The sequence below is a fragment of the Kogia breviceps genome, chromosome 2, assembly GCF_026419965.1.
Source record: "Kogia breviceps isolate mKogBre1 chromosome 2, mKogBre1 haplotype 1, whole genome shotgun sequence".
NCBI lineage: Eukaryota > Metazoa > Chordata > Mammalia > Artiodactyla > Physeteridae > Kogia > Kogia breviceps.
The window spans coordinates 17255740-17270578 of NC_081311.1; the positions used below are offsets into that span (position 1 = coordinate 17255740).

General features: G+C 45.3%; 2 protein-coding genes across 37 annotated transcripts in view; both read right to left on the reverse strand.

Moving 5' to 3' along the window:
* The window catches only part of TCF7L2 (transcription factor 7 like 2), a 201853-nt gene that overhangs the window by 102467 nt on the left and 84547 nt on the right, over window positions 1–14839 (reverse strand). The gene's annotated exons all lie outside the window — the stretch shown is intronic.
* VTI1A (vesicle transport through interaction with t-SNAREs 1A) overlaps window positions 5379–14839 on the reverse strand; it is a 561291-nt gene continuing 551830 nt past the window's right edge. The window contains exon 9 of the mRNA XM_067024671.1: window positions 5379–5393. The gene's annotated coding sequence lies outside the window, so the exon portion shown is untranslated. The remainder of the gene's footprint in view (window positions 5394–14839) is intronic.

The following is a 14839-nucleotide window of genomic DNA, read 5'->3' on the forward strand; positions in this document are numbered from 1 at the left end:
CTACTTGTACAAACTCCAGCCCCAAAGCTGCCTCCCCGTCCTACCTCCCCAGTCCTTCCCGTGCTCCAACGGCCACCCAACACTAGCCTCTGTGAGTAGGGGGGCTGCACAAGTGTTACTCTGGGGCCCCGCTCCTGACACTTTATCTCCATGAAAAGCACATACAGCAGCGACCATTTCCTGTTTGCGGAGTGGGCATGAACCAAATCACACCCTGTGCAGCAGCTATGGAATCCAACAGCATATGACATTGTGTAAGGATTTACTACGGAATAAAGGCAGCAAAGCTCTCCTGCTGCGTCATATCAAATCCTGTCACTCTGCGCCTGGAGGTCTCTCTCTTTCCCACTGACCCAAGCCCATCTCTTTCCATTAAGGTACCACACACACACACACACACACACACACACACACACACGCACGCGGGCGCGCACGGAGTCCCAGACTCAAAACCTGAAACTTTTACAAGGAACAGGATACTTGAGAACTTGAAAGCCACATGGAGCCACCTTCCATCAGTCCTCTTAGATTGCTCCAGTTAAGAGACATAGCCCCCTCTTTTCACAAGCCGACCAGGAAGCCAAAGGATCGGGCTGGGGCTGCCACCTGTCCCAGAGTGAATGAAGTCCACGGTGAAGTCCATATCACCCTCGATCCTCAGGCACCCCACGCAAACTCTGTGTAAAAACCACACTTTCCAACTAACCATCTATACCATTCTTTTCCTTCTCAGCCTCTCCAAAAATAGCATTTGGCTACCTTTCCATTGCAATTCTTTGTTTAGAATTGATGCCCCAGCCCCTTTTCACCTCTGCTCTAAGGGGCCTCTTCAGACCCTTTCACAGCCTCCTCAGTGTCCCCAAGCTCAGGTCATCAGACACTGAAATAAATGGTGATACTTTTATGGTACATTTGAATGTAACAGGCTATTCTCTCCCGTTCCTAAAAGGAAGCCCTGTTGGGCAGTGGCAGGTTATCCCTGAACCAAGGTTGAAAGGCAGAATCCCTAAGGGCCAAAGGTAAGATTGTAACATTTATAGTCCCCAGTTCTCCCCAATTTCAAGGCCCTAATGAACCAGCCTCGGGCCCAGGCAAGGCATTCACTCCGTCTTGCCAGAAGGTTCCATTCGCCCCGCTGGGTGAGCATGACAGCTCTGGAACCTCGCACGGTTCCGATCTCAGCTGGGGCAGGCACTGTCTTCTTGGGGAGCCCTCCCTGACCACCCCATCTAAAACAGCCCCCAGCCCATGGTGCTTCTCTGTCCCCCTGTCCTGCTTTATCTTCTCTGTGGCTCCTACCACGATCTTAAATGCCCTTGCCCGTCCTCAGCTGGAAGGAGTGCACAGTGAATAAGATCTTGGCCACTGATGAAACTAATAATGCAAAGGTCTGACTTTCTAACTATGAAGAAGCCACTTCCTTCCTTTCTGGGCTTCAGCTTCTTCATCTGTAAAATGGGCATATAATGATTGATGATACTAATAATACCTCTGTACTCTCCAAATGGTTGTTAAGGATCGAAGTAATACATGGAGAATCTGGCACTTAATATAAATGCTCAAAATACTGTTTTTTATTATATTAATATTATTTATTATTTCATCTTTTTCATATCATTTATTTACTGGTTTGGGTCTGTATGCTCTCCCCATCCATCCTGCCTATAGAATAGAAACGCCATGAGCACAAGAATATTTTCTTGCCCATTGATATATTCCTAGACTGTCTCCTTACGGGTAATCACTAAATATTTGTTGGAGGTTGGGAGAGAGAGAAAGAAAAGGGGTGGCGGGGAGGAAAAGGCAAATGGCTGGTTTTTCAGTTTGAGCAATCAGTAATCATTCTAATTATTATTACCTACTCAGAGTAGCTTTCCTCAACTGATATAAAGGGGCAAAGACAAAAAGATCTCCATTGGCTAGGAGGTCTGCAGTCTGCAGACACACTTAGACCAGATGACATTTGCATCCTGGCTTCCTCACTTCCCCCCACTTCCTGGAGGAGGAAGAGTCAGGGGGTATCGGAAAGGCCTGCTCTGCAGAGCCCAACACAGGGACCAGGTCCTGGGAAACAGCCCTCAACTAGGCGTCCTCCCCGGCCTGCCCATCTGAAGTGACAATGCTTTTCCAAGTGGTAAATGAATCATGTCAGACCAAAAGCCATTTTAAAAGTACACTTTGTAAAAAACCCGTAGTACAGCACATTTCATTTATTAATTATGCTATGGATTAGGGATCAAAGTGGTAGAAATCTCAGTGTACTCGAAATAAATGGCTTTTGCGGTTACCTAAATCCTCGGAGTCCCCTGGAATGTAATTCCTTAGGCAAAAACAGCTTCCCAGACTTCTTGCCTCCACCCTCCCAATAATACAGAGGAGGGTGATTACTCAGCATCAGACCTGCATGATGCAATGATCTGGGCTTTTAACGTTTTAGTCCGTGAAACATGGAACTCTTCCTTTTCAACTGCCCTCCCAGTGATGGGTTTAGTTTCTATTACTGAATCTCAAATCCTTCCCCTTTTCCTTCCTGTCTTCCACCATCACCCCCCTCTTTCTTTACATAGATTCAAATTGAAAATAACCTATAAAGAGGTTGGAACTCAAACAAATTCCAAGTAACTTTGAAGAAGGCAATGGGGTGTAATATTAAGCACACAAGCTTTGTGGTCAGAAAGATCTGGATTTGAATGTTGGCTCTGCCACTTACCTCATAAATTTAACTTCTTTAAGCTTGGGTTTTTTATCTTTAAGTGGGGATAAAATCGCCTACTTCAAGAAGGGCTGCTGGAAAGATTGATGAGGTAAAATAAAGAAGCTTCTGTCCAGAGCTGGGCACCAGTACCTCATCAATATATGACCAAGAGTTATTTATTACCCTCGTACTTCCTTATTTTCCAGATACAGGTCTGGTCCACAGTTTCTGCACCTTGCTCCAAGTGAGTTGTTTTAATCATATTTAAATTCTAGTTTTTAAAAAAAAAAAAACAATCTTCTGACTTAGATTCCTACCAAAGAAAAGTAATCTCCTTAGATGTGACTATTAGATAGCAGACACCCAAACAAAATCACAGTTCCTACACCAACCACTTGCAGAATTGGAGCTGCTTAAAGTAGGTACAAAATGAAAGCACAGGGGAAAAGGGTGACAAATTTGAAGTCATTAAAATTTAAAACTTTATTATTTAAAAACTCATCCAAGCAAAGTTTTAAAACATCACAAACTGGGAGAAAGTACAGTCACCCCTCGGTATTCATGAGGCTTTGGTTCCAGGACACCCCCTCGCACCCCCAAGCACACGTGGATGGATGCTCAAATCCCTTACGTGAAATGGTGTAGTATTTGCATGTAACCTACACACATCCTCCCTATACTTTAAATCATCTCTAGATTATTTGCAACACCTAATACAAAGTAGATGCTATGTAAATAGCTGCTGGCACCAGCAAATTTAAGGTTTGCTTTTTGGAACTTTCTGGATTTCTTTCCCCCAAGTATTTTCAATCTACATTTGGTTGAATTCACAGATGCAGAACCCATGGATATGAAGCGCTGACTATATTTCCAACACAAATCTCCAATTTATAATAAAGAGATCTTATAAATCAATAAGGAAAAACTATCTGATTCTTTAAAATGAGCAGAGGAGGGCTTCCCTGGTGGCGCAGTGGTTGGGAGTCCACCTGCCGATGCAGGAGACACGGGTTCGTGCCCTGGTCCGGGAAGATCCCACATGCCGCGGAGCAAGTAAGCCCGTGAGCCATGGCCGCCAGGCCTGCGCGTCCGGAGGCTATGCTCCGCAACAGGAGAGGCTACAGCAGTGAGAGGCCCGCATACCGAGAAAAAAAAAAAAAAAAAAAAAAAAGAGCAGAGGAGGAGTAAACCAGGCAAGCCACAGAGGAGAAAATAAACAATGACAAGATTGTCAACCTCAGGAGTCAAAGAAATGCAAATTAAAGCATGATAAGACGTCACTGCACACTATCCAGACTGGGCAAAAATTATAAGTCTGACAAGCATTGGTGAGATGTGGGGAAAGAAAGTGTTTATACTTCATACTCGTGATGCAAGTACTAATTGATCCAATCCTTGCAGAGAGTGTGATGACTGATATCATGTGAACTATGCCTGAATATCAGCATCTTATGTCTTACCAATGATTCTATACGGTATGAACCTCAGAGAAACACTCATACACGTGCCAACATACACCTATCCAAGAACGGTTACTGCAGCATAATTTGTAACCTTAAAAACTTGTATGCAGGGCTTCCCTGGTGGCACAGTGGTTGAGAGTCCGCCTGCCGATGCAGGGCACGCGGGTTCGTGCCCCGGTCCGGGAAGATCCCACGTGCCGCGGAGCGGCTGGGCCCGTGAGCCATGGCCGCTGAGCCTGCGCGTCCGGAGCCTGTGCTCCGCAACGGGAGAGGCCACGGCGGTGAGAGGCCCACGTACCGAAAAAAAAAAAAAAAAAATTGTATGCAACCCAAATAACTATCGATACAGAAATGGGAAAATGGTGGTATGTCCATACAAAGGAATAGTACACAGCAATTAAAATGGCTGAATTAGATTTAAATGAACAAGGGTAAAATTCATACACAATGCTGAAAAAGAGAATCAAGCTAGAGAATAGTATGAAATATGAAACCACTTACCTAAATTTTAAAACCACTAACATTAATTGTAATACATTTTACTCCACATATGTATGTGCACAAAACTGTAAAAACCTGGACTGGGAAGACATCAAATTATAACAATCGTAGTTATGTATCTGGAGGGAAGATTATGGACTAGGGAGGGGAACACAGATTTGGTCTGGTTCTTTTAAACACAAGGGAAAAGATTAATAATTGTTACCGTAGGCGGCAGGTACATGATTGTATTTGTTATATCCTTTTACACCATGAAAGAGTGAATGGTTGATAACCTGAGAAAAATACTCACTAAAGCCTTCCATCCCATGTAACATACCAAATAGATTTGATAATTCACCCACAACGTTGCAGGCACACACCTGTACTGCATGAAGGGAGGTATAATTTGAATGAATGCAAGGCTCATCTTGATGCAACTCTCCTTTTGTTGTTCCCTTTCTTTTGCCACGAGTTCATACCTTGTCCTCCCAAAAACCCACAAAGCCTTGTTTCCTCAACAGGAATAAACAGCACCTCAAAGGCACAACATGCCTCCAAGTTTCCTGAAGCAGCCAGGTCAGCACCAGGCTGGCTGTGTGCTTGCTCCCTACAGAAGCAACATTAACACCTATAGGTGAGAGCCCCAGTGCCGGAGTCAGACTCCCCGCATTCAAATTCCAGCTGGCCACTCACCACCTGTGTGACCCTGGGCAGATCATCACCCCACCCTCAATGAGTCTCAGTTTCCTCATCTATAAAATGGGTCGTAACAATTGCTAACTCATAGGGTATTGTGCCAATTCAATATGACAATCATACAAATTACTTAGAATGGAAATTAGTAAGAGTAGTAAATTACTGGGGCTTCCCTGGTGGCGCAGTGGTTGAGAGTCCGCCTGCCGATGCAGGGGACACGGGTTCGTGTCCCGGTCCGGGAAGATCCCACATGCCGCGGAGCGGCTGGGCCCGTGAGCCACGGCCGCTGAGCCTGTGCGTCCGGAGCCTACGCTCCGCAACGGGAAAAGCCACAACAGTGAGAGGCCCGCGTACCACAAAAAAGAAAAAAGTAGTAAATTACTGGAACAATAGAGTTACTGGACCTAGTAAGTGCTCAATAAACCTCCAGCATTATCATGATCTTAAGTACATCTCTCCATTTCTCAATGCACCCATTTCTTAACGATCACAATGAGGCCTTTAGACCAAGAGAACTCCCCAGTTCCCTTTCAACATGCCAATCCATGATCCTCTGTGAGATTAAAACAAAAATCAGGAACAGGAAAGTGAGCACGAGAGAGAAGAAGCCTCTGATCTCTAACATGCGATCCTGTTGCAAGTGAGGCCCCAGGACAGTGCTTGAGGGAAAGTTCCCCAAGCCCCTTCCCTTGGCTTCAGTTCTGACCTCTGGTATCACAGCCCTGCACCTAACAGGATCCGGACAATCCCCACCCTTGGCTCCAGATCCAGCAGATCCCACGTTGCCAACTGAAAACTTGGGAGGAAATTCACACAGGCATCCAGACACCGGAACATTTGGCCAAACCCACCCCTGCTGGCCTCTGCATGCGGCTCTGGCCACTGCTGGAACCCCAGGCCACTTCCCCACGCCAGTGGCCCCCCCTCCCTCTCCTTGACACACGCTCTCTCAGCCCACTCACTTATTCCACACAGATGTCCAAACACGCACTAGCTCAGCATATGTCCTTATTGCCTCTCAATGGCTTATATTTTTCAAATCATGTTCTAAAGCTTAACCACGAGATTGTTGGCATGAGAACAGTGCTTGAGGCTCACATCAGGCCTGGACTCATAGGGCAAAGAATAAGTCAGAATAAAAGTTATCACAGGTAGGTACCAAAAACAAACTAAATAAACAAGGAGTTGGTTCATTTTTTTTAAAAAAAAGGCTTCCCTTCTAAAATAAAAGTATAGATAGCATTAAAGTTATCACCGTCTTTAGACACATCTTGATTTTTTTAATAGGGCAACTTTTTTTTTTTTTTTTTTTTTTTTTTTTTTTTTGCTGTACGCGGGCCTCTCACTGTCGTGGCCCCTCCCGTTGCGGAGCACGGGCTCCGGACGCGCAGGCTCAGCGGCCATGGCTCACGGGCCCAGCCGCTCCGCGGCACGTGGGATCTTCCCGGACCGGGGCACGAACCCGCGTCCCCTGCATCGGCAGGCGGACTCTCAACCACTGCGCCACCAGGGAAGCCCCTAGGGCAACTTTTAATTGTAGGGTGGGAAGAAAGAAGAAATGTGGACTTCATCCCTGAAGTCCATATTTTAGTAACTGTCAGAAATCTGTGTACGCTGCCAACGTTTGCAGGTGTGATGCATACAAAGTGGGCTGAATCTGCACATCACACATGGTCCACATCATGTCCTGCAAGACCTATTGGTCATGGAGGGCAAGGAGAGCTCCTGGCCGTGGGAGGAACTAAGTAAACTAAATCAGGAGGGCCGAGCCACAGGCCAGCTCCAAAGCTGAGGCTCATTTTCTCATTCCTGGTTCAGATGAAAAATGTTGCTCTTTCCCATCGCTTCACTTGGAAAAAATGTTTAGATGGTGAGTCATAAGAATGTCCATCATAATGGACATTTGACTGGGCTCTGATGGAGCCAGTTGAAGGCTCAATTTCTGACACTTTCCCCCCAAAGCAGAAATGACATTGGTGACGCCTCGATCGTCCCTTACTCCATCCTCCTTCACCCAGATATTAATCCATCAGTGCCTCCTTTCCCTTGGAGCCATAACATATAAGGCCTCAGAATCTCTCTCAACGCAATGCTCCCAACAGATACTACCTAGCCTCAGTCTAGGTACAAATACTGCAGTCGCTCATGGTCCCCGGAACAACCGCTTTTCGGTCTTTTGGAGTTGCAGGATCGTCTCCTGGTTCATCTGTGTTTTACAGGAAAATGGAGAGAACCTTCCTCAAATAGTAAAGTTGTCATAATCAATAAATCAAGCAGACATAAACACCTGTACACTCAGTTTGCCAGTAATTATCCATGATAAGAAAGCAGTGCTTCTAAAAGAATATGAGGAAGTGTTAATATGTAGAGGAGAGCACTGGCACCCCCTTATTTATGTGGGTTTAGATCACACTTTTCAACAAAAAGGGCCATGCTCCTTAATTATCCCAAATAACAGAAATAAGAGCACTTTAGGGCAAAGATCACTATGCTAAGTAGGAGCCAGAAGAGAAAACCCTGTGAAACTAAAAATATGAAATCAGGAATTTCATGAAAATGCCTCAAGTTCATTTTCAAAATTCCCCATGACCACAGGAGCAAACCATGGAAACTGCTTTTTTTCTTTTTCCTTTTTTTCACACAAGCCTCTCTCTAGAAATTGTTTGTGGAAGACATGATATATGGTATGTCTCCCTCAGATCAGCACAAATCAACCCAGTCTTAAAGAAGGCAAGTATGTTTCCTTCACGTGGGTCCCTATTTACATAGTGGCAGAAAAATCAGTTCATGCTCCAGTATGTTTGAAAAAACTGAAACAGGAAACATTTCTTATAAGCCTAAGGCTCGGAAAATGATTGGCTAGAACTCCTTTGGTCATAAGTGACAGAAAACCATCTCAGACTAGCTGGCTTCCTTGGATAGTCCAGGACTGGAGCTGGATACACAGAATTAAATGGTATCATACAGACACTCCCCTACTGCAAATGAGCACCCTCCATTCTGTGTGTGTGTCTGTGTGTGTGTGTGTCTGTGTGTGTGTGTCTGTCTGTGTCTGTGTCTGTCTGTCTGTCTGGAGGGAGGGAGTTGCAAAGAGCAACAGAGTTAGACCCTCTCTGCCTAGTGAAGGCTCCTAAGTATCTCTATTTAAATCACATGCCTGCCCCTTTCCCAATCACAATTCTACCTGGACCAACCAGAATAGGGAAAAGGTAGTTCTCTATATTTAGGGGGAAAAGAGGATGCTGTCAGCAGTAGCAAAAAACAAACAAACACACACACACACACCCCCCACAAAACTGGTGTAGAAATAAATGTGGACTCTGCTCCACTGTTAACATTTGGTTTCATATACTGGAAGGTCAGTAATAGATGTTATTCTGGCTCACGGGACCAGCCTCTCCGCGGCATGTGGGATCTTCCCGGACCGGGGCACGAACCCGTGTCCCCTGCATCGGCGGGCGGACTCGCAACCACCGCGCCACCACGGAAGCCCCTAGATGTTATTCTTGATTCCCGAAAACAACTTGATAATTTAAGAGGAAAGCATAATAAAGACCATGCCAATCAAGCACTTTGTGGGAATGGGATGGGAAGGGGTTTGAGGAAGAATGGAGGAGAGATGTTCGGCTGTATGAAATGGTTTCTCCCGGTCAAACACACTTCTTCCACCTTTGACAATGTTTTCTTGCCTTGATCGGTACAATTTTGGCTTCAGACATTCCTCCATTTATGGGCTTTGGTGGAAGGGGAGCTATAGCTACCTCTTCCCAAAACACTATTTGCTCCTGAGTCTTCGCTGAATGATCCTTAATGCTTGTCCAGGAGACCCTCCTCCCAGCCAAGCTCCCCTTCCTTGTGACTGAGACATATTTTTTTTTTTTAGATTTTTATGTTCTCCCTCCACCCAGCAAGGCTGGCTTCTCCCTTGAGTTTGAAAGGGCTAGGCAAAAACACTTCTCTCAGAATCCTGTGTGCATCCCGGAGTCAGGTCTAACTGCAGGAGAATTAGAAAGGGGAAGGGTCAGAGGTCAGGTCCAAAGACACGTCTCAGTAATGGGGACCCCACACCCCCGTGGTCTCTGGGAGCCACGGGGACAGTTCAGTCCCAAGGCTTGTGGTGCAGGCCTTCCCTCCTGCTTCAGCCTTTTTAAACACTTGCTACTTTCTTCACCCCAACACCTGGGCAACACAATGTTCTTGTGAGAGAGACAGGCAGCTTGTGTCCTCCAGCAAGAACAAGAGGCCTTTGCCCTACTGCACTTTGGCACATGGTGAGCCCATTTCATTCAAGCCTATTAGGCAGTCTCAGGGATGCACTGAATCACGGCCCGGATCCACTCGCTATGCAGGCTCTGGCTGGAAAACAGATTGCATCATGCCTGCCAGAGTTCCTCACAAGCTTCTCCCTGCAGACAGGCTACGGCTGCAGACTGCACACATGCGGAGATGGGAGGGGCTCGGGTGCGATGCACGGGAGGGAGGCCCAGACATCGGCCACATCCTGCTGCACTAGCAAAGGACTGATGAATGGGGGCTCCCCTCACATCTGCCCTCCCACTGCCCTCACCCTCTCTCCTCCAGCCAACACAACACTGTAAGTGCGGCCCGTCCTGGGCCTAATCGACCTGTATGCTCTCCGTTCTGAGAGAATCTCCAGGTCCCACTTTCCAATCAGGTGACAGAGCTAAGTACCTGTTCACAGCTGCTCTGTGTCTCTTTCAAAGGACAATATCTATCCTCCAGGTTTCCAGTAGACGTATATGACATGATCTGCTTAAGGACTTAAAAGGCCATCTCAAATATAGGAATGAAGTGTAGGGACCAAGAAAGGAAAATGGGAAATGACAAAAGTGCGAACTGGGGAGACTGGGGCAGCAGGTGCTCTGGCAACGGCCCCAGTGAGAGATGCCGGCAGCCTGGACTTCAGTGGTGATGGCAGAGGTGGTACAAATTGGTTGAATCCACAGCTATTTTGAAGGCAGAGCTGATACGCTATGTGGATGGATCATGAACCCACAGGACAGGCTGGTAGACCGAATGTGGGGTATGAGAGAAAAAGATGAGTTGAAGATGAACTTCAAGATCTGGAGCCCACGCAACTGGTGAATGCTGATGATCTTTACTGTGATAGTGAACACTGGAAGTGACAAGTGACAGGCTTGGTGGTGGAGAGGGGTGGAAGTAAAAGCTTTGACTCTGAACAAGCCAATTTTCCCATGTCTATCTGGCATCCGAATGGAGGTTGAATCAGGCACTCGGGAGAGCACAGGCTGGAGAAAGGACCCGGATAATTGTCTGAAAATGGCTATTTGTGCTCTGCCCATGGAATTCTGAGCAACTCCGCTCACCTAAGGGATTTTCACATCCTTATATGCATAATGGACGTAACTATAAACTCTCCCATCCAGACCCCTCTAGGGTCCCTCTCTCTCCCTACTTCCCAAGTATACTCCAAGGGACGATTCTGAAATCCAGGTGTTCAATTCTATTAGTTAATTAAAAGAGATAAAAATCTGACCTGCAAGCCATTAACAAAGCCAATCAGGAAATCACTTCACATACCCTACCTACCCTTGTCGAAAATACCCATTTCCCATAATCAACCATCGAATCTTAGATTTCCCAATTGGATACTCCCTTAAAAAAAAACCTCGGACATCCTATAACAGGATTCCTAAGGAACAGCCTGTTTAAACAGGATTGGAAAGAGACAGAAACCCTCCAAGCACAACCTCCTGGAGCCTCTATGTGAACCACATTTACATAAACGCTACTGGGGTGATGATACAGGTTCCGCTGTGAGCTGGAATGTATAAGGGTGGATTGTCCAGTTAGAAAGCAGACACGCGGACAAGCTCTTGTGCTAAAACCAGGACGATTCTGAACCCTCTATGGTAACGATGAAGTCACACTTGTTCCAGACCGAATCAACTCCTCTCTCTCACCAGAAATTGGTTTTCTGCTTAATTAACAAAGCACCACGGTAGGAGGCGAGAAAGCCACCTGCAAGGAAATAAAACCTTGGGGGCTCCTTGGCTTCAAGAAACTTAAAATCTGGTTGGAGAAGCAAGCCCGATACCTAGAGTGAATCAGCCAGGCAAGAAAGGACAAGCAGGACAGCACTGTTGCCAAATGAACAATTTTGTTTTATTTACCGGAAAGATAAACACAGGCAAATCCACGAGTTGAGCTCGAAGTACATCCATGTTAATTTAAAACAAGCTCCCACGCTGGGTAAACAGAGCAGGTACTGAAACTTTCCAGAATATGCACTGATCTCGTCCCTGAAGATGCCAAGAAGAATTCTCTAGTCAAGCGGGCCTTAGGGACTCCTCCTGCAGTTTCCAAGCACCCAGAGGAGTCAAGGGCCCGCCCTGAAGAAACCGACTCTACATAACCCAGAGCTTCCCTAAACCTCTTTCAGGAGGGAACCCTTTTCCTAGTAACCTTGTTAACACTCAGTGACACAAATGTCAGGAAACGCTAGCCCAGAGCTGCCAAAGATTTTCTCGCCGGAGCACCAAGTCACAGCATCTGGAAATGGTCAAAACTGATTTGAAGCTGCCAGCCTCCCCCACACTCCCTGTGTGGACTGATCTTAAACACAGCAAGAAATGGCGTTTTTGAAAAGCAGGTATGTTTTCCCAGAAACATAATCCAGGATCATATTCTTAACAAGCTCATACATGGCATCAAATAAATAATATCTTTGCCCAATAACATGCTATTAAAAGAAGAGATACTAAGATACTAAAAAAACTCTACAATTCTTTGAAGTTATAAAAGAATACTCCAAGACCTCCAAAAATAGCCCTAAATGTGCTGCATATATTCAGGGGGGGGCTAATAAAATGTATCTAAAGAGTTACGCCGTATCTAAAATGAATACACATCATTCTGTACAACCATGATAACATGAGCTGACTTTAAAACCTGCTAACCATATACGAAGCAATCATTTTTGTTTGCCTATTTTGAAGGTGAAAGGCCTCAGGAAGGTTGACTTGGATCGGGCTGGTTGGGTCTCTTTTCTGGAGCAACATGGAGTAAGGGCACACCCTTCCAGGGAGGCCTGAACTTTTTCTTTAGTTTAATTCCCCCAGAGACAATATAATCATTCTGATTATGGTAAAGCTAACTCTCACACACTGCTGATAGTTATAAAAATTGAGGCCTATCAGGAAGATATTTGTGGTTATGTATCAAGAACTGTTTTAAAATTTTGTTCTCTTTTACCTTTCCTCCTAGTAGTCTATCGTAAGGAAATAATACAGGATGGGGGTGGGGGTGAGGAGGGAGCACACAAAGATGTCCCTCACAGGATTATTTAGAGTAGCAGAAACAAAAGGAGATACCCTAAAGACCCAACAACACGGCACTGATTAAGTACATTGGGTATGATCATAGTATGAGCTATTATGTGCTTATTAAAAATCCTTAAGAATTTTAAGGACATGGAGAAGTGCTTATTCACTACGGCGATTTTTATTTTAAATGAATACAAAGCTGAACACATTAAGCACTACCATGAGCTCAAGAATGTTAAAAACAAATATAAATATTAATATACTCAGCAGAAAAAGTCTAGAAGGATATATACCAGATATAGCAAACAATTCGTAACATAATCTCTGAGTGGTAAGATTAGGGGCTCTTTTCCAAAGTGCCTACAATGAACATAAATTTGATGAATGAGGAAAGCTACACTTAATAATTAATGTCACTCACTTTAGAGGTAGGATTTTTCAATCAACAATGAGCAATTCCCATCCTTAAATAGTTTAAGATCAGTCACTGAAGATATGAGCCACAATAGGGGCTAATCTTGAAGAGGAAACTTGGTGATGAGGGAAGGACTCACAAGACGTACCTTCTTATTCTCAAGATGGGTAAGTGGAAGAAGCCTGAGCAGAACTGAACAGCAAAACACAAATCAAGTCAGAGCATTTCAAGGAGAGAGATTTCAGTGCAATACGAAGAAAGAACTTTAAGAACCCCTGTTCTACCAAAGGAAATGGTCTGCATCAGGAGGTAGACAGATGCCCCATCTCTGTGTTCAAAAACAGTATGGCCAACAGAGGACTTGTGAGCAGTGATTAAACAACAGAAGGGACAGCACTGGGTGACACGACATGTGATTTGAAGGTTGTGAAACGTTCTGTGATTCTAATCTGAAGAGGATACAACTGAGCTTACACAATTCTTCCTGGTAGGATATTTCCATTGCCATGGTGGTCAGCTGCCACACCATGAACCCAAACCTCAAAACTTCAGAACTCCTCGCCGTAGAGTATTTTCTGGAAGGAGACAGGAAGCTTGGACTCTTAACCATAGACTGTTATGGACCATCCTGGGGTTTACTCCACTCTCTCCCTTTAAAGCACACCCGATCCGATCTACCACGTCTTCGCTGAAGAAAGATAACTTAGTTGCCTGGTTCTCAATGGTAGTTCCTCATAGCTCTCCTTATAAAAATACTAATATATGGGCAGGGCTCACAGGCTTGCTTTATATCCTTAGACAAAACATACACCCTTAATCGTGGTTCTGTCTGCGAAATGGGAAAAGTCTGACTCAGCCACTGCTAGGAAACACATCCTAAGTATTCTAGAAAGTCTGGTTGAGACACAGATAAATGGATTTTAAAACAAAACAAAACACAAGAGGAAAGTGTATGTGCAGTGGACTGAAGAAAATGCACAGGGAAAGGCTTTTAGGAAGTTGGCAGAGTTCACACCCTCCTATCACCTGACGTTCACCTGACGTTCACCTGACCCCGGAGCATCTGCCCTCCCTTCCCACAATGTGTCAGTGAGTCTTCTGCAGTAATCACACCCAGAAACCAAATCCCTAGCCAACCTCACATCCCACTCTCCAGTGAAGCTAGCGGGTCTCCTTGAGCAAGCCCGCCCCGTCCAGCTGTGGCTGGGGGCTCCACCTGGCGCTCCCCTGGCTGCACTCTGCACACGGCATTGTGCCCCCGTTACCTGTCTCTTTCTCAGCCACCTCTGGGGTCGGTGGGGTTAAGAGGATGGCATGCTCTGGGGTAGGCTGCCTTGCTTCACGTTCGGACTCCCACAGCTGGGCAAAAACTTCACCTCCCTGTTCTGAGTTCTTCCTCTGTAAAGTGGGTACAATTAAATATCTGAACAGCACCTAGCACAATGCCTGGCACGAAGGAAACGTCCCAGACTTATTTGTTATTATTGTGACTATCATTCATCACCGACTCCACTTTCTCTCTGCATCTAGAATACTTTTTTCCCCCACACGGTAAGTGATCCCTAAATATCTGCAGGGTCAATGAATGTGAGCCAATGATTGAATCAATGGTGAATACAAGACCAAGAGAGAAAGACCAACTAGAGCTACTTATCTAAATTCTGGGGAAGGAAAGGGAGAATTCTCCATCCTTCCATAAATACGTTCTAAATAAATGGAAATCTAATAGATAATCGATATAACTCTCAAGTTTGGATTGTTAATTAAGTTTGAATTGTTC